This window comes from Rhinatrema bivittatum, chromosome 9 (assembly GCF_901001135.1).
Source record: "Rhinatrema bivittatum chromosome 9, aRhiBiv1.1, whole genome shotgun sequence".
Classification (NCBI taxonomy): Eukaryota; Metazoa; Chordata; class Amphibia; order Gymnophiona; family Rhinatrematidae; genus Rhinatrema; species Rhinatrema bivittatum.
Window position 1 is genome coordinate 186,417,283 of NC_042623.1, and position 17,999 is coordinate 186,435,281.

General features: G+C 46.4%; 1 protein-coding gene across 1 annotated transcript in view; it reads right to left on the reverse strand.

Moving 5' to 3' along the window:
- The window catches only part of TNK2 (tyrosine kinase non receptor 2), a 151,944-nt gene extending 142,607 nt beyond the window's left edge, over positions 1 to 9,337 (reverse strand). The window contains exon 1 of the mRNA XM_029615719.1: positions 9,195 to 9,337. The gene's annotated coding sequence lies outside the window, so the exon portion shown is untranslated. The remainder of the gene's footprint in view (positions 1 to 9,194) is intronic.
- Between the last annotated feature and the right edge of the window lie 8,662 nt (positions 9,338 to 17,999).

Consider the following 17,999-nt stretch of genomic DNA (forward strand, 5'->3'; position numbering starts at 1 on the left):
CAGGTACCGTAGCTATCCAGGGAACGGGGAAATATGCACGGTGCCTGAACGTAATCCGCTCTGAAGCGTCTAAAAGGCAGAATATAAATCAAATGATTAAATAGATACACACGTGTTTACACAAACTTCAGTGTCAGACGGTTCTGCTCTTGGGAACTAGTTATTCCTGTCAAAATTAAAATATCCGTTTACAGCCTCACTTGAGGCCGGGAAATAGGCCTGTGAGAAGGAGGTCCATGCGAGAGTGTGTGTGGTGTGATGTTTCCGGAGCACCCACATTAATAGCCAAACCTTCACGTCAGCCAGCTGCTTCCTACGTGGCCTGAGAGCAGACCGACCCCCCCTTGACAAAGTGCTGCTTACTGCTCAGAGGCATCAGGACAGAGCTGCTCCTCGCCAAAGACCCCTTCTGCATTTTTATTTTTTTTTCTGACGTGCAGGAGAAGCTTTTGGGGGTGCTCCAGCTTCTCCCAAGGGACACACGACTGCCGCGCTTGCTGGCTCCTGCCGGGCACAGAGCGCATCCCTCTGCTTTGGGCCAAAAAAAAAAAAGGTTTTTTGTTCCATGCGAACAAATCTGAGCGGCTCCCGCAGTGCGCGACAGAGGATTTGTGACCTCATAATACCCGAACGGAGGCCCAACAGAGAATGGTGTCATTCGTGACACCCCCCCTTACACTAAGGTGCCTGCTCCCAAATGTTCATTGAAGAACTGAGAAACTGAAGGACATAAGTGTCAGGTTCGCTATTGTTTCAGAAGTTAAAAACCAGAAGCTGAGCAGATCCATGCAACGGCTTTCTCCGGGAGAAATACAGAGGCAGACTCTGCCACGGTGACCGGCCAGCAACGGCTTTAAACGAAAAGCACTCCAGATAAAAACATCGGCGGCCATCCCGCCTGAGCAAGGAGGTCAAAGGCTGGAGCTGCCAAACCAGTTTGAAGCTGCAGGAAACAGGCAGCTTTGTAGGAAGGCCGCAGCAGACAGGCGCAGCTGACAGCGGGGGAAAGGGATCTGGGGCAAGGCGATGGGGAGCAGGGGCCAGCCCTGCACGTCCAGGCCATGCAATAAAATCTGGGAGGTGAGTTAAACTCATATGGGGGGGGGGGGGGGACGACCGCGACCACATGCGGCACCGCAGGGCATTTCACCCCCCCTGCTTTCGTTAGGATGAATTACAAAGTCAATACCTTTAGACCGGCTGCCACTGGAGGAATGCGGGAGGGGTTCGGGGGAACTGGAGGAGGGCAGATGTGGTCCTCACTCGCAGAGAGAGGGAGAAAGTACAGACCCGTCCGTCTAACTTCAGTAGAAACGCCAGTAAAGAAAAAAAAAAGAGACAGTGCAGTACCTTGAAATAAGCAGCTTCCCGGCCAGCAGGCATGGAAGGCCTACACGAACATGGGACCAACGCAACGTAGGCGCGCTCAGCCTAGCGCACGGCTTGACGCGCGTTTTGGATGTGTGTTAGAATAACTCCCGATGCAATAATGGGATCAGCGCGTCCAACGCTCGCGTCCACATCAGCGTGCGGCTAATGGCCCTCATCGCACGTAAATGCCATGGTAGATGAGGCTCTTAGGTATCACCACCCCCCCCGTGCAAAAAAAAAAAAAAAAGTTACCGTGTGCCCAAGGTGCACGTTTTTACTCCCAAAAATTAATGCCAGCCCCGGAGCCGGCGTTGAGGCGCCCCAGGCCTCCACAAAAAAAAAAAAAAAAGAAAGAAAATATCGCTTTTCTGTGGTTCCTCCTACTTAATATCACGATACTAAACAGGAACCACCACAGGAAACAGCATTAGGGGGGAAAAAAAAAAAAAAAAAAGTTTTCATGGCGGTCAAGTTAGGAAAACGGACGCTCAATTAACGGGCGTCCGTCTTCCTGACCCCGCGTACAGCCACTCCTCCTGGGTGCCAGATGACAAGGAGGCGCTAGGGATGCGCAATTTATCCTTAGCGCCTCCTTTCTTTTAGTTCAGCGTCTCATTCACGCATCGAGTCGCGTGCCCGGGAAAGGTGGATGGGCGCTCGTTAGGAAAACTCGATAGGGGGCGCGCTCTCTTTCTATGCGTTCGTATTGCATCGACCCACCCCCCCTCAATACACCTTGGTGCTCTCACAGGGGTTAGGGATCCCGGGCCTGGATTTGTCAATATCTGTGCCTAGGGCGGAAAACAGGCTGAAGATTTGCTGCCTTCCAGCCCTGCTACCCTGCAACCGACCCCTTTACAGGAGGAGCGCCAGCACCATCAGTGCCCAGGAGCGGCAAAACCCTACATCCATCCCTGGCAGATTAAGCTAGACAGATTTCTTTCATGAAGTGACAAAAGCCGTGCATCGGGGAGGTGCAGCGGACCGTTGCCTATCAGGAGGTCAGAAACGCTTCGGACACTTTTTTGGGGGGTTTTTTTTTGCCCGATGACCCAAGCTGGACAATCTGTCGATGTGATCGAGGGGGCAAAACGCGGAAGATGGCGGTTAACGGAGTCCGCTCTGCTGAAGGCAAGGTGAGGAGTGGAGTTCCCCGGGGGCTCAGTATCGGGGAGGTACCCACAGACTGGAAACGTCAGAAGGGGACCGGGAAAAAAAACAAACCAAAAACTGGGATTAGAGAACGAACGTCGGTGCAATGCGTATGCGCCTTTGCAGCACAAAAATCTAGGGAAGTCAGGAACTGGAACCTGCCAAACGGGGAAGGGAGATCTCGTAGGAGTTAAATCACCTCAGATGACTTCCATGAAAGAAATTCACCTGGAAAAGGTAAAAAAAAAAAAAAAAAAAAAAGCGCTTGCCTGCACAGGAGGTATCCTGAGCTCAATGCTGGCCTCATGTCCAGAGGCTGCGCTTTCCCGGGGGCAGTGAGCGGAGGGGGCGAATCAGAAGAGGGCCACTGAAATGATTAACCACTACAACGCAAAGGAAGGCTCTCAAGGCACTCGCTGGAGGAAAATAAGGGAGGAGGGGGACAATGAGACAAACTTTCAAATATTTTACCGCTTTCAATAACCTATGGAAAGGTGGAATCTTCCACAGAAGAGACAATTCAAGCGCAAGGGGGGGCTCACGGTGTGCAGGGAAGGTGGTGTACAGGAAACGCGAGAAAATAATTTCTTTACCGTCAGGGTGGCAGATGCCTGGAATTGGCGGCAAGACGGCACCAGCCGGACCCCATGAGAGGGAGAGGCACGGAGCTCAGTGGTAAAGGGCTGGCGGGTGGGGTGGGAAGAGAGCAAGGGACACCAGAAATATAAGAAGGGCATTGGTGGAACATAGGAAAGAGTTGCTGCTGTTGGTTTAGGCAACGGTCTGTTTTCACAGTGGAAAAAGGGTAAACAGTGGAGTGCCTCAGGGATCTGTACTTGGACCGGTGATTTTCAATATATTTATAAATGATCTGGAAAGGAATACGACGAGTGAGGTTATCAAAATTGCAAATGATACAAAATTATTCAGAGTAGTTAAATCTCAAGAGGATTGTGATAAATTGGGGAGCCCCATCGGAGGAGAGATGCGCTGAGATTTTAAACCGGCGAGTTGAGAGCCATACGGCTGAGAAGGACGGAGCGACAAAGGACTGGTGACTCGATCCCGCCTACCTCTGACGTCATATAGGCGCCGCTTGCACCTATTTAAACTTGAGTGCAGCGGTGCAGAGGTGGGAGCCCCATCGTCGGAGAGATGCGCTGAGATTTTAAACCGGCGAGTTGAGAGCCGTACGGCTGAGAAGGACGGAGCGACGAAGGACTGGTGACTCGATCCCGCCTACCTCTGACGTCATCTAGGCGCCGCTTGCACCTATTTAAACTTGAGTGCAGCGGCGCACAGCCGCCAGCGCGCTGCCGAAGCCGCGCGCCCCTGGGAGAGATTTTTGTCGTCGGCAAAGTCTCACTGCAGGAGAATGAAAAAGAATGGGAAAAAAGAGGAAGGCAAGAATGGTGGTTTCTACACCAACCAGGAAAGAAGTCACCGGACCAATGGACCAACATCTTGTCAGGAGGGCGAGTCAGACTTCTAGGGAGGTTATCCCGGATATTTCATTCTCTTCGGGAGCCTCAGTTAGTCCTGCCATAGACCAGGTCCCCAATGTATCCTCTGGTAATAACGGGGCCAGTAAAAGTACTGAACCTGAAGTAGAGGTATTAACATCGCCTGATTCCAGAGGTCATCTTCCAGTGGTTAAGGATGGGCCTTCTTTTTTATATGTGAGGAAATATGTTGCCTGATTGTTCATTGGAACTGAATGTTGAGACAGTCAATCCTGATGATATCACCCTGGCAGATGTTTGGAGGGTGGTTACTAAAATGGAAAAGATGTTATCTTTGGCCATGGCCCAATCCACCAATTTGGCTGCGGAAACTAAGATAAGCTTGGAGGACCACAGTAAACGAATCAAGCAATTAGAGACTATGAGTGAGTCAACTGCTTCTCAGATTTCAACATTACAAACCACTGGTGCAGCCTTTATAAAAGATTCACTAATTGTGTATAAAAAATTAGAGGGTCTTGAAAATGTAATGAGGAGAAAAAATTTAAGATTTTTGAATTTCCCGTATATAAGATTGCTGTCTGCTCAGGAATTGTTTAATAAATATGTTAAAGAAATCCTGGGCATAACAAAGGAGTTAATTATCTCAAAAATGTATTATTTACCAACTAAGAAGAGAGATGTATTAGCCTCTGAGGGGGGAATGGATGTCTTATCTCTGGATAGTCCTAACTTAACAGCTTTTTTAGAGGCCTCGGTGGATGATATCCAAACTAGAGCCACTTTGTTAGTGGTATTTAGTTTGGAGCATGAGAAAAATCTTGTCCTACAGAAGTATTTTAGAAATAAGGAGTTCAGTTTCTGTGGTCAGAAAATTCAAGTTTTTCCAGATGTTTCCAAAGATACCCAGCTAAGGCGGAAACAGTTCTTATCTTTGAGACAGAGTTTTGACCCTAGGGGCCACTTTTTATCTCAGTTTTCCATGTAAATGTTTAGTTACCTTCCAAAAACACAAATTTGTTTTTCTTGAACCCTCCCACCTTGAAGTTTTTCTTGTTGATAAGGGTGGATAGGCATAGTAAGCCACCCTCCGAAGAGGGGAATACATCTGGTGATTAAATAAGGCTCTCTCCTAGTAATGTTCACGTTGATATGAATTATTTTCCTATAAATAATTTCCTGGATGGCTCCCCAGTAAAATGGGCTGGGAATTGTATTTGCATTATAATAAGATGTAAAAGTATTTCTTTTATTGGAATATTGATAATTTAAATCAATATTTCTTTTTTACATTGTATAAATGTTAAAGAAATTTAATAAAACTATAAATTAAAAAAAAAAAAAAGGATTGTGATAAATTGCACGAGGACCTTGCAAGACTGGAAGATTGGGCATCCAAATAGATGAAATTTCATGTGGATAAGTGCAAGGTGATGCATATAGGGGAAAAAACCCTCTTGCTGAAGTTACACAATGTTGGGTTCCATATTAGGAGCTACCACCCAAGAAAGAGATCTAGGTGTCATAGTGGATAATACTTTAAAATTGTCGGCTCAGTGTGCTGCAGCAGTCAAAAAAGCAAACAGAATGTTAGGAATTATTAGAAAGGGAATGGTGAATAAAACAGAGAATGTCATAATGCCTCTGTATCGCTCCATGGTGAGACCGCACCTTGAATACTGTGTACAGTTCTGATCGCTGCATCTCAAAAAAGATATAATTGCGATGGAGAAGGTATAGAGAAGGGCTACCAAAATGATAAGGGGGAATGGAACAGCTCCCCTATGAGGAAAGGCTGAAGAGGTTAGGACTTTTCAGCTTGGAGAAGAGAAGGCTGAGGGGGGGATATGATAGAGGTGTTTAAAATCATGAGAGGTCTAGAATGGGTAGATGTGAATCGGTTATTTACACTTTCGGATAATAGAAAGACTAGGGGGCACTCCATGAAGTTAGCATGGGGCACATTTAAAACTAATCAGAGAAAGTTCTACTTCACTCAACGCACAATTAAACTCTGGAATCTGTTGCCAGAGGATGTGGTTAGTGCAGTTAGTGTAGCTGTGTTTAAAAAAGGATTGGATAAGTTCTTGGAGGAGAAGTTCATTAACTGCTATTAATCAATAAGGAATAGTAGCTTGGGATCTATTTAATGTTTGTGTTCTTGCCAGGTTCTTGTGATTTGGATTGGCCACGCTTGGAAAGAGGATGCTGGGTTTGACAGATTCTTGGTTTGACCCGATATGGCATGTCTTAAGTTCTTATGGAAATCTGCGCACAAGTGATAAAAAACAAAACAAAAATAAATCCGAGAGAAGAGAATCTCACTCTAGGCAGACTGGATGGTACCATTGGGTCTTTTTATCTCCCATGATCTACAACGTTACTGTCCACGCAGACGAGGATCTGTCTCAGCTGCCAGCCACGGAAGCTTGACTGTTCCTTAACCAAGGCACATTTTGTTGTGTCTCCCTCATCGGTCCTCTACCATCCTGGGTGGACGGGCACACAAAATCCTTCACCCAGCACCCCTCCCAGCATCCTCATCAGCCCATTACACAGTGTCTCTCTACTTAGGTAATGGCAAACTGGCCATTATCATCATTCACCTGTTCAGATTTTTGTTTACTGATAAAGCTAGACAAAGAAAAAAAGGGCAGCCTGCAGTTGATAACTTTTCAATGGCTAATGATCAAAAAACAATAAAAACTAGAACGCATTCATAATAACATAAGGAATGCATATCATGATGCCTGACATGACGACGTTGGTAAGTTTTCCAGGCCCCCAGAGGTCTCTTCTCCAAATGGGGCACCTGGCATGTGGTATTTCCAGAAGGGCCTTACCTCACACATTTGGGGGCTGGAAAAAAGTACCAGGTCAACTGGGTGCCTAGACGCCATCTCAGGCCTGACAGGTGCTTCCACCGCTAGCACTAGTGGGGGGGAAGAGACTTTGCCACTTCCCTGCAACAGGCCCGGAAGAGACACTGCTGGCTCCTGCCGTGGCTGGCTGGAGAGAGCAAGGGGTGAGAACAAAGGCAAAAGCACAAAAAAAAAAAAGTGTAATAAAATATATAAAAATTAAAATAAGCAAAATATTTGGATAAAAGAGTAAAAGCACCAAAAAAAAAAAAAGCCCAAAAGATATCAGGAATTCTTATTTTTTTTTTACTCTGGCTCCTAATTAATTTTGTCTGGTGTTCAAATTTTTAGGTCTCCCTGCTGGTCTAGCTCACTTACACCAGATTTATAAGGCAAATCTTCCCTTTGCTATAACTATGTCAGCTCTACCCCATTAGTCTGCAACTATACAGATGGCCATTAATTCTGCTCCTCCGAATAGGTTCAAACATCAGGCTCATCAGTCTGTAGCTTCCCTGATCATCATTGGAGCCCTTTTTTTTTTTTTAAACTGGGAGTTATGTTGGTCACCCTCCAGTCTTCAAGTACTGTAGCTTATCTGAACGAGTAGCAAGAAGTCTGCAATTTCATTTTTTGAGTGCTTTCAGAACTCTGGGCTGCATTCCATCCTTGTCCTGGGGATTTGTTACTCTCTAGTTTGTCAGTTTGCTCTTTTACATCTTTCCAGTTCACAGTGATTTGCTTCAGGCCCTCAAAGAATGTTTCTAGCATAGGTATCACCCCATCACCTCGGTTATCTAGTGCTCCAACTGACTCTCCCACAGGCTTGCTTCGAATCTTTGTATTATGAGTTTTTGTATCTCCAGCAAGCTTCTTCTCAAATTCTCTTTTGCCCTGTCTTATTATTTTGCTTTACATCTAACTTACCAGTGCTTACACTCTTTCCCATTTTCTTTGTTTGCATCCACCTTCTGGCTCTTTTAACTCACCACTTAGCCATGCTGGCAGTCATTTGGTCTTCCTTCTACCTTTTTTTAATGCACGAAATACATTTACTCCGGGATTCCAAAAATGGTGTTTTTAAATAGCATCCACGCCCCGTTAAAACGTTTAACCTCTGCAACTACTCCTTTTAGCTTTTTTCCTAATTTCCTCATTTCATCTGTTTTTAAAAGTTTACTGCTGCCTTGATGTCCTCCCTACAGTGATTATGTTAAATTTGATTAGGTTATGATCACTATTTCCAAGCATCCCCACCACTGTTACCTCTCGCACCAGATCCTACATCATAATGTAATTTGATCTAGAAAAGTCTCTTCTGGTGGGATCCAGAACCAGCTGTTCCATGAAGCAGTAATTTATAAGATTTAGAAACTTTACCTCCCAAGCGTAACTCAAGATATTTATCCAGTTAAAATTGGGGTAATTGAAATGGACACTGTGTATCTGCACTCTAAGTCCTTTTCATAAATGGGTGGCAAGTTGTGCAGCTGATTACACAGATCTATACAAATCTGACAGAGGCCACCAAGAGAGCGCTTTTGCTATGGCCCCTGTGATTGTGCTGAGACCATCAACTGATTATATGTAGGATATCCTGTTAAGTTCCTACCAGCCTAAACTGAATTTGACTTCATGACCTAGAGGTAATGCAGAGTATTAGTTTCCAGGGCTAGAAAAACACTTCCTCAACGATCACAGCACTTTACCAGCCACTGATGACGCACCTTTGCGCTGGATGAGGTGGTTTCAATGCAAGCTCCTTGGGTTACCATCTCAGGCCGTCACCTGCAGATCATCTACTGTAAACCAGCTCTTGAAGGTTAAGTCAGATGTAACAGGGGGGAAACTCGCAGTTCAAGAGGTCAGCGCCGAACATTTCTCAGCATACACCTATGCACCGCATCTAAAGCCGGAGGAAACATGCACATCTGCCTCACGGGAGGATACATGCAGCGCTGCACCCAGAGAGGTTGGAAGTGCATGTCCAGGAAAGATGCAGAGGTGTGCACTTGTGCTGCACGGCCGGAACTGGCGGCAGAGTGCACCCAGAGAGACTGGGAGTGCATGCAGGAGGAGATGCAGAGATGTGCATCTGTGCTGCACGGCCGGAACTGGAGGCAGCGTGCACCCAGACAGGTTAGGAGTGCATGCACCAGAGGGAAATGCAGACCTGTCCGGAACAGCCGGAACTGAAGGCAGCGTGCACCCAGAGAGACCGAGAGTGCATACACCAGGAGAGGTGCAGAGGTATGCACCTGTGCTGCACGGCCGGAACTGGAGGCAGCGTGCACCCAGAGAGACCGGGAATGCATACACCGACTCGCGGAGACCGGACATTCCTCACCTGTCACCGCCCGCAAAGTTCCTGCCGGGGCTCCGTGTCTGCGACGAGGCGTCTCCGGGCGCGGGGCTCTAGCTTCCCGGTCCCTCCTGCCTACGCGCGCCAGGCTCAACTCCTCCTTGCGCCCGCCACCGGGCTCAGCCCGGCGCGCGTTACCGCGCAGGCGCACCCTGCCGCCAGGCTTCTTAAAGGGCCAGCGCCACCCGCTGCCAGCCCGCTTGCGCACGTGGTTTACATGCACAAACAGCAGCTCCGTGTATCGTGATTATTACGGGTTCTATAGCCCACGGGGATGCCGACCAAGATCTTAGCCACCACTCGATTCTCTTACTCCTGGTTCTTTCTTGGCACCAGGGGACCTGCTTTTAGATAGATTTTACATAATGCTGAGGAGGAACAGCCTGTCTTGGTACATAGGGTACCAACGACATAGGAAAGTGCATGAGGAAGCTTCTAGAAGCCAAATTTAGGATTTACAGAGACTATGGACCACCGTTCCGGTTTGGGGGGGGTAACTAAACTCTGACCCTAGTTCCACCCCCACTGCCAATTGCTTAGTTTATAGTTAATGTCATGCTTTATGTACATTCCTTGCATAAATCATAGATTAGAATTATTCACTTCCAGACCTAAAAATAAAATACTTGATGCTAGAAAACCACTAGGGCCTGCCGCTCAGATAAGGTTGGACAGGGTAGGGCGTGGATGGGCCACCCAATTTGGACACCTGTGCAGTGCTGCCAACTTCTATTTGAAGAAAGTCACTAGAGCCACTGTCAAAAATCTCCAGATTGGGTAAAAGGTAGCTAAAACCACATTGTTGCGCAGTGGTAGCAGCATAGCTGGTGAGCCTAAAATTGCTGAGGAGAGAGGGGTAGCTCATACACACGATCTTGCTGTCTCACAAATCAACACATAGGGGTAGATTTTCAGACGAGCGCGAACAGCCTACTTTTGTTTGCACTCCAGGCGCAAACAAAAGTACGCTGGATTTTAGTAGATACGCGCGTAGTCGCGCGTATCTACTAAAATCCTGGATCGGCGCGCGCAAGGCTATCGATTTCGTATAGCCTGCGCGCGCCGAGCCGCGCAGCCTACCCCCGTTCCCTCCTAGGCCGCTCCGAAATCGGAGCGGCCTAGAAGGGAACTTTCCTTTGCCCTCCCCTCACCTTCCCCTCCCTTCCCCTACCTAACCCACCCGCCCGGCCCTGTCTAAACCCCCATCCTACCTTTGTCGGGGGATTTACGCCTCCCGGAGGGAGGCGTAAATCCCCGCGCGCCAGCGGGCCTCCTGCGCGCCGGGCCGCGACCTGGGGGCGGGTACGAAGGGTGCGGCCACGCCCCCGGGCCGTAGCCACGCCCCCGTACCCGCCCCCAAAACGCTGCCGACACGCCCCCGCAACGCCGCGCGCTCCGGCCCCGCCCCCCCGACACGCCTCCCGACACGCCCACTCCGAAAACCCCGGGACTTACGCGAGTCCCGGGGTTCTGCGCGCGCCGGGAGGCCTATGTAAAATAGGCTTCCCGGCGCGCAGGGCCCTGCTCGCCTAAATCCGCCCGGTTTTGGGCGGATTTAGGCGAGCAGGGCTCTGAAAATCTACCCCATACTGCATTCTCTCAGTCACTCACACACACCCCAATGGCGTAGCCAGAATTGATTTTTTTGGTGGGCATAAGGTTAATATGGGTGGGTTGTAGGCATGCAGGTCTACTAGTTTTCTTATTGATAAATAATGCCATATAATGCACCCTAGAATGGCTAAGTAATTTGCAACAGCCATTATGCATCATGTATGAAACTTTAAAATAATTTACCTCAATTATTTCAAGCACTTACCAGCATTAAAAATTCCTTATTACTCAGAATGTATTTTATATTTATTGCAGTTTATAAATGCACAAGTATAGAAAACAATCAGATCCAATCATGTAATAAAACAAATTAATGTATTCTTTCATGAACCATCTTTGCAGAAAACCAGAAATCATCATAAATACAATAAAATATAATTAATCATCAGAACAGGTACAGCACAGAACTAGGGCAATTCACATTACAACTAACATGAAAAAAAATTCAAATTCTGGTGTCACCTCAGCAAAAAAATAATCCTCCACTGCTATTTTGTGAAGTAACACAAACTCTTGCAAAGAAAGAGACATCTAGAACCTTGCCATATCATACAGTCACAGCACTGACTCTCACGATTCAAATAACAGCACCCTTATGAAAAAGCAGCAATGCAAATTCTACACCAGGCCCTAGAACATTAATACATCACCTCCTGGAATAACAGAACAAGCTGGACTACTACAGAGAAACTACCCACTAGCAGAAAAACTGGCAAAACAGAGACCGATTTTTACCTAATATAGAAATAAGAGACTACAAATTAGAAACAGAATCATGCAGATAAAACCAAAATAGAAAGCCTGAGAAACTAAAGTCTCTGAACAGTGGAATACTTAAGAGCAAAATACAAAAATATAAGAAATGCACATTCCTAAAGATGACATATTTAAATTGCTGTATTAATACTTATGAAAAGTGCTAAATTATATGGTCGGGGATCGCTGCTTACATTCAATCCTTCATAAATACCAACTGTTTCCCCCAATCACAGGTACTTCTAGACACCTCTATTGACCGTCATAATAGGCTTCATTGCACTATAAAGGTTCACTTCATTGCTCTGCCTTACTTTTAATCATAGGTCAATCTTGAATGATAACTTTTTATATTTTTTTTTTATTTTATTTGCTGTGTATACCTCCACCATTAAAAGTTCATACATTGATCCAATTGAATCGTAAATCAATATCTCGATAAGACTTATCTTGTCAAAGATGCAACATATAAATGCCGCCCATCTTGCTGATCAACAGTGCCAATGCCCGACACGGGGCCGTGTTTCAGACAACGGGGTCTTTTTACGAGGGCTATTTCTGCGTCAAATGATGATAAATTCAATGTTAGTACAAAATAGAAAATTTCTACAAAACATCACTTAGAGCTTCACAAGTCACACTTACTATTTTGGCAGCCTCTACCTTCATGGAGTTCCACGGCGGTTTTTTTTTGTAATTTCGCTTCCGGTCCAGCCTGGAACCATACCACCTGACTGCTGCTAAGTCCAAATAAGGTTAATGACGTCACGCAACAATGGTCTACCCCTTATGTTAGTTTAAAGAGTTCCATTCGATCGCTGAATTAAGACCAGCCAGGGTCACCGTATTCATTCGAAAAATCCACCGTGCTTCTCGCTCATTCAAAACTTTATTAGGATCTCCTCCTCTGGGATTTAGATAACAGCAACCTTGTTCCATAATACGCCACTGTAATTGCTGAAACGTATGTTTCTTCTCCAGACAATGTACCACCATCGGGGCCTAAATTTTACCAGTTGTGATACAACTGCGATGCTCTGTGAGTCTTACTCGGATAGATCTTTTTGTCAGTCTAATATAATATTGTTGACAAGGGCAAACTATTAAATAGATTACACAAGTGGACTGAATCTGTATGTTGGCGTGCTGTATTCACTATCCCTTGTGCATCTGTCCATTGTTTCCCCATGATAGCCTGGCTACAGAATGTACAATGTTGACAAGCCCAATGTCCCAGCGATGGAGTATTCTCCGCATCTCGAATGGATCTCAAAAATGAATGTGTGACCATGTCCCCAATGTTTTTACCTCGACAATAGGTGATAATGGGCAACTCCCAGAATACCTCATGTGTTTTAAGAATCGACCAATGCTGGCGTATCAGTGACGCCACCAACTTTGCCTGTGCTGAATATGGCAATGTACATACAATAGAACTATCTTCTTTGTCAATATCCCGATCTAATAGCAGCCATTGTCTCTCAGCATTCCATGCTCGTTTGTAGGCTTTAATATATTTGTAAGGATATCCCCGACTCAATAATCGTTGTCGCAACTCTTCAGCTTGTGAAGCAAATTCTTGTTTAGAATGACAGATGCAGCGTAGACGTAAAAATTGACCTACTGGTAAATTTTTATGTATGTGATGAGGATGGTAACTGGTGTAATGTAACAATGAATTCCCTTCACAGGGTTTCCTATGTAATGATGTACTTAATTGTCCATGTCTCTTAGATATTTGTATATCTAAGAAATTAATGGAAGTTTGATGATATGTTAACGTGAATTGCAAATTACTATCCAAGGAGTTTAACCACTGATGAAACACCAATAAACTTTGCTCATCTGAATGCCATAAGAAGAAAACGTCGTCAATATACCTTACCCAGTTGCTCACATTGTTAAACTGCGGAGCTGTATATAATAAATGTTCTTCAAAATTTGTAACATACAAATTGGCCAGGCTGGGGGCCTGGCCAATTTGTATGTTACAAATTGGCCAGGCCCCCATCGCTGTTCCTCGAATCTGTCTATACCACACATCTTGATTTTAATGATAGGTTACAAATTTTAACTAATAGATCAGAAATTTCATTTTTTAGTTCCTTCAGTACCCTAGGATGCATCATAGTCTCATCCACGCATTGAAACTCTGGAGCTCTGCCTGCCTCTGGGGACCTGCACGTGGAACAGAAAGCATTTCAGAGAATGCCACCCTGGAGGTTCTGGATTTCAGCTTCCTACCTAAAATCCTAAATTTGGCTTCCAGAACCTCTCCCCCACATTTTCCTATGTCGTTGGTGCCCACATGTACCATGACAGCCGGCTCCTCCCCAGCACTGTCTATAATCCTATCTAGGTGACGCGTGAGGTCTGCCACCTTCACACCAGGCAGGCAAGTTACCAGGCAGTCCTCATGCCCACCAGCCACAATAAAAGAGGGCTACTTCAAGCTTCAAGTCCTCAAGAAAATCAAACCCCTCCTCTTCAACCAAGACTACAGGACAGTACTTCAATCCCTCATTTTCTCCAAACTGGATTACTGCAACTCACTACTGCTTGGACTCCCCTCATCCACCCTCAAACCCCTGCAACTTCTCCAAAATGCAGCAGCCAGATCACTAACAAACAGCGGTCGATCCGCCCACATCACACCCATTCTCAAAGACCTTCACTGGCTCCCAATATCCCACAGAATTCAATACAAAACCCTTACCCTACTACACAAATCAATACACAACAAAAACACTGAACGGCTTAAAGACGCCCTCCACCACCACCACCACACCCAAAGAAACCTCAAATCTAAAAACACCGGCCTGCTAAACATACCCTCCGCAAAACAAGCACACCTAACTGCAACCAGAGAACGCGCCATATTAATAGCCGGCCACTCCCTGAACAACTCAGACTGGAGATGTCCACCCAGTCCTTCAAAAATAATCTAAAAACCTGGCTATTCTAAAAAGCTTTTCAGCCCTCAAACCCTAACTCCCCCCCCCCCCCCCAACTACTCATACCCCCCAACCTCAAAACAAAGGAGAAACGTCACAATCCCTACCAATCTCTAGACATGCCTACATACCTCAATAAGCCCCACCCTGACTCCCATGTACAGACTCCTCTCCCCCCTCTGTAAATAACTAGAGATACCTACCTCCCTATCTGGCCGATACAGTAAAGTCTGCGGGAGAACACCCGCTCTCCCGGCGCATGCACAGGCCACTCGCCAGTGTGCGCAATGCAGTATTTAAATTAGGCCCGGCGGTAGATCCGGGTAAAAGGAGGCGCTAGGGACACTAGCGCGTCCCTAGCGCCTCCTTTTTGACAGCAGCAGCGGCTGTCAGCGGGTTTGACAGCCGACGCTCAATTTTGCCTGCGTCTGTTCTCGAGCCCACTGACAGCCACGGGCTCGGAAACCGGACACCGGCAAAATTGAGCGTCCGGTTTTCGGCCCGACAGCCGCGGGCCGAATTCAAATTTTTTTTTTTTTTACTCTTCGGGACCTCCGACTTAATATCGCTATGATATTAAGTCAGAGGGTGCACAGAAAAGCAGTTTTTACTGCTTTTCTGTGCACGTTCCCGGTGCCCAGAGAAATTAGCGCCTACCTTTGGGTCGGCGCTAATTTCTGAAAGCAAAATGTGCGGCTTGGCTGCACATTTTACTTTCTGTATCCCGCGCGCATACCTAATAGCGCCATCAACATGCATTTGCATGTTGAGGGCGCTATTAGGTGCCGCGGGTTGGACGCGCGTTTTCCTCCCCTTACTGAATAAGGGGTAAGGGAAAACGCGCGTCCAATAGCAGGCAACAGTGTGCTCCATCGGAGCGCACTGTACTGTATCGGCCTGTATGTAACCACAGTTATCGACCTACTGAGATGTTAAATCAAATCGACTTCCAAAATAACTAACTGTTGAGCTGTTTGAACCAACTCCGTTTCAATGTTCACCACAACTAAAATGTAATTGCACTAACTGCTGATTTGCTGAAAGGCAGTTATACTGTTGATTCGCATAACATAATTGTACTAACTGTTGATTTGGCTCCTCCATGTAAAATAGCGAGACACGCTCGTCCTACTATTTCTCCATGCCAACATGTAAACCGATGTGATGTACCCCAACGAATGTCGGTATACAAAAGCAAATAAATAATAACAGAGAAGATTTAAAGTAGGTGGACTCAAATGAAGCAATTTTTAATTGAGTGCAACTGTTTTAAGGAGATCTTTGCTTATGTGTAGTTATTGACAGGCAGCCTTTTAGTGTGAAGCAGGTTCTGGATAATCTGGACCTCGGCAGCAGCTCCAGTTCTGTTTAAGAATCACAGAGCCCAGACTGAGGACACTGTTACAACATGAGCAGGTGAACTAGGGTCCGGCTATTGAAATCAGCCTTCCATCAACTGTTTATAAAATACAGTTGGATAACGTGTGTGGGTCCTATATCCTAGGTAAGCCACTGTTTTAGCAAATTTGTTATGGACGGTTTTACACCTGGAATGGTGAGTAGCGATAGTTTGCAGGCATTTGTATTTGGCCAAGTGTAAAAAAAAAATGCTTCACAAACTAAGCCTCCTGTCTCCAGTGTAAATCTGTTTAATAAAATCCGGACCCTGCTTTACAGCTGACCGGTAGTTCTGCACAGACACTGTCAGAAGTCACAGGGGGACGGATGGCAAATGGGCAGGAGTCGGATTAATGCAGCATAGCTTGAGGAACAGCTAAGGAAGTGCCCAAGGTTGTGGTTTCTTATCCTCCAAAGAAACTTTTCAGTTGTAAATGATTCACCCCGCACATCAAAGCACCGGACTAAAGATAAGCCAGCGGAGACATGATCTCTGAAAAGAGTCTTGCGGAGCGAGGCCTCGCCGACACGAATTTGAGAGGCTGGAGGGGTTGAAGCTCGATGAAGAACGGAAAGCTAACATTTCAGAGCTGACCGGTTTTCATGCAATGAACCATGCAGAGGTGGTTTAAAAATAAAAAAAAAAAAAAAAAAACCAAACAAACTGCCTTGAGAGCGAGCAGCTGTAAATGAGCTCCTGGCCGGTGCCTGAAAGTTGCAGGGTAAATGAGCAGCAGTCTGGGGGGGGGGGGGGGGGGGGGGGGCAGGTGCGCGTCCCCTGCCGCCACTCTCTCTCCTCCCCCCTGTGGTTGTAAGGGTAACCATCAGGGAGCTTACCCCGAGCTTTCTAAAAGCATCCACCACCTTATTCATGAAAAAAAAAAAGTAAATGTTTCCTGACATTAAATAGGAAAATTAGTTCTTACCTGTTAATTTTCGTTCCTGTAGTACCATGGATCAATCCAGATCGTGGGTTGAGCCTCCTTTCCAGCAGGTGGAGACAGACCAAAACTGAAAGGGTATCCTATATGAGGACAGAGCCTACCCTGCAGCCCTTCAGTATAACCATTGTCAAAGCAGAAAACAACAAACCAAGAATAGGATCAAGCAAGCAACTATAAAGCTCAATTGAGCAACTGTAGAACAATGTAAGAAACATGGTATGAATCTTGCATATACTTGGTGCTCGAACAACCAAGGCTTCCGGTGTAATCGCTCAGTATTTTGTAGAAAATGAAGTATCGAATTCTGCAAATCTACAATAAGCAGCTTCAAGTGGACAGTCAGAAAAAGACAAACAGGGAAGGGCGTCTGGACTGATCCGTGGTACTACAGGAACGAAAATTAACAGGTAAGAACTAATTTTCCATTCCCTGTACGTACCCAGATCAGTCCAGACCGTGGGATATACCAAAGCTTCCCTATCCTGGGTGGGACTGAGACAGTCCCGTTCGAAGCACTTGCTGCCCAAAGGAACCAAAAACCGGCGCTTGCACATCCAGATGGTAGTGGCGAGCAAAAGTATGCAGAGACGTCCAGGTGGCGGCCCTGCAAATCTCCTGCGGAGAAACAGATTGACTCTCCACCCAGGAAGTAGCTTGAGAATGTAGCGAATGAGCCTTAAGGCCCTCCGGGACTGCCCGACCTTGGCAAAGATAGGCTGAGGAGATCGCCTCCTTCAACCACCACTCAATAGTGGTCTTAGAAGCCGGTTTACCCCGATTGGGACCACTCCAGAGGACAAAAATATGGTCCAAGACCCGAAAGTCATTGGTGACCTGAAGATACCGAAGTAGAACTCGTTTGACATCCAGTTTACAAAGATCATCCCCAGTGGTACCCGCAATCTCCTCTGGAGAGAACGCTGGGAGCTCTACAGACTAGTTGACATGGAAGGTAGAGACAACCTTCGGCAAGAAGGAAGGCACCGTCTTGAGGGAAACACCTGAATCAGAGAAACGCAAAAAAGGTTCCCAACAGGACAATGCTTGGATCTTGGAAAGCTGCCGAGCGGAGGAGATAGACAAAGGAAAACTGTCTTGAGCGAGAGGTCCTTTACCGTAACCTG